The sequence below is a fragment of the Oryctolagus cuniculus genome, chromosome 1 (genome assembly GCF_964237555.1).
Source record: "Oryctolagus cuniculus chromosome 1, mOryCun1.1, whole genome shotgun sequence".
Lineage (NCBI taxonomy): Eukaryota > Metazoa > Chordata > Mammalia > Lagomorpha > Leporidae > Oryctolagus > Oryctolagus cuniculus.
This window is the reverse complement of record NC_091432.1, coordinates 17,152,264-17,154,114: the sequence shown is the minus strand read 5'-3', so window position 1 is coordinate 17,154,114 and position 1,851 is coordinate 17,152,264. Positions and strand designations below refer to the sequence as shown.

General features: G+C 44.5%; 1 pseudogene; it reads left to right on the top strand.

The window, feature by feature from the left end:
- Nucleotides 1–254: 254 nt before the first annotated feature.
- LOC127492692 (elongation factor 1-alpha 1 pseudogene) lies at nucleotides 255–1,641 on the top strand (annotated as a pseudogene).
- The last annotated feature ends 210 nt before the right edge of the window (nucleotides 1,642–1,851 follow it).

Here is a 1,851-nt window from a genome sequence, read left to right as displayed (position 1 = left end):
ATTCTCTGTTGGGATTGGATGCTTATTTCTCTGTTTAGAGATAATCCAAAATTTACAGTTTCCCTAACATCTTAGTTTGGCTGAATGTGTTAGCTTTACATCATGTTTTAATACCTGTTGCATTGTATTATATTGTTCTTTTGAAGATATTTAGAGTGGCTTAAACTTAAGGAGTGGCTCTGTATAAAACATCTGAATATGGCTTTTTCGCAATGGGTTTGCCACCAGAACACAGGTGTCATGAAAACCAACGCTAAATCAAAGCCAAAATGGGAAAGGAAAAGACTCACATCAACATCATCATCATTGGCCATGTAGATTCGGGCAAGTCCACCACCACTGGCCATCTGATCTACAAATGTGGTAGCATCAACAAAGGACCATTGAAAAATTTGAGAAGGAGGCTGCCGAGATGGGAAAGGGCTCCTTCAAGTATGCCTGGGTCTTGGATAAACTGAAAGCTGAGCGTGAGCATGGTATCACCATCAACATCTCCCTGTGGAAATTTGAGACCAGCAAGTGACTATCATTGATGCCCCAGGACACAGAGACTTCATCAAAAACATGATTACAGGCACATCTCAGGCTGACTGTGCCGTCCTGATTGTTGCTGCTGGTGTCGGGGAATTTGAAGCTGGTATCTCCAAGAACAGGCAGACCCGTGAGCATGTCCTTGTGGCTTACACGCTGGGTGTGAAACAACTAATTGTTGGTGTTAACAAGATGGGTTCCACTGAGCCACCCTACAGCCAGAAGAGATACAAGGAAATCGTTAAGGAAGTCAGCACCTACATTAAGAAAATTGGCTACAACCCTGACACAGTAGCATTTGTGCCAATTTCTGGTTGGAATGGTGACAACATGCTGGAGCCAAGTGCTAATATGCCGTGGTTCAAGGGATGGAAAGTCACCCACAAAGATGGCAATGCCAGTGGAACCACACTGCTTGAAGCCCTGGATTGCATCCTTCCACCAACTAGACCAACTGACAAGCCTCTGCGTCTGCCCCTACAGGATGTCTACAAAATTGGTGGTATTGGCACTGTCCCTGTGGGCTGAGTGGAGACTGGTATTCTCAAACCTGGCATGGTGGTAACTTTTGCTCCAGTCAATGTCACAACTGAAGTCAATCACCATGAAGCTTTGAGTGAAGCTCTTCCTGGGGACAATGTGGGTTTCAATGTCAAGAACGTGTCTGTCAAAGATGTTCATTGTGGAAACGTTGCTGGTGACAGCAAAAATGACCCACCAATGGAAGCAGCTGGCTTCACTGCTCAGGTGATCATCCTGAACCATCCAGGTCAGATCAGTGCTGGGTATGCCCCTGTACTGGATTGTCACACAGCTCACATTGCTTGCAAGTTTGCTGAGCTGAAGGAAAAAATTGATCGTTGTTCTGGAAAGAAGTTGGAAGATGGCCCTAAATTTTTGAAATCTGGTGATGCTGCCATTGTTGATATGGTTCCTGGCAAGCCCAAGTGTGTTGAGAGCTTCTCTGACTATCCTCCTCTGGGTCGTTTCGCTGTCCGTGATATGAGACAGACGGTTGCTGTGGGTGTGATCAAAGCAGTGGACAAGAAGGCTGCTGGAGCTGGCAAGGTCACCAAGTCTGCCCAGAAAGCTCAGAAGGCTAAATGAATATTATCCCTAATACCTGCCACCCCAGTCTTAATCAGTGGTGGAAGAATGGTCTCAGAACTGTTTGTATCAATTGGCCATTTAAGTTTAATAGTAAAAGACTGGTTAATGATAACAATGCATTGTAAAACCTTCAGAAGGAAAGGAGAATGTTTTGTGGGCCATTTTTTTTTTTTTTTGGTGCGTGGCAGTTTTAAGTTATTAGTTTTTAAA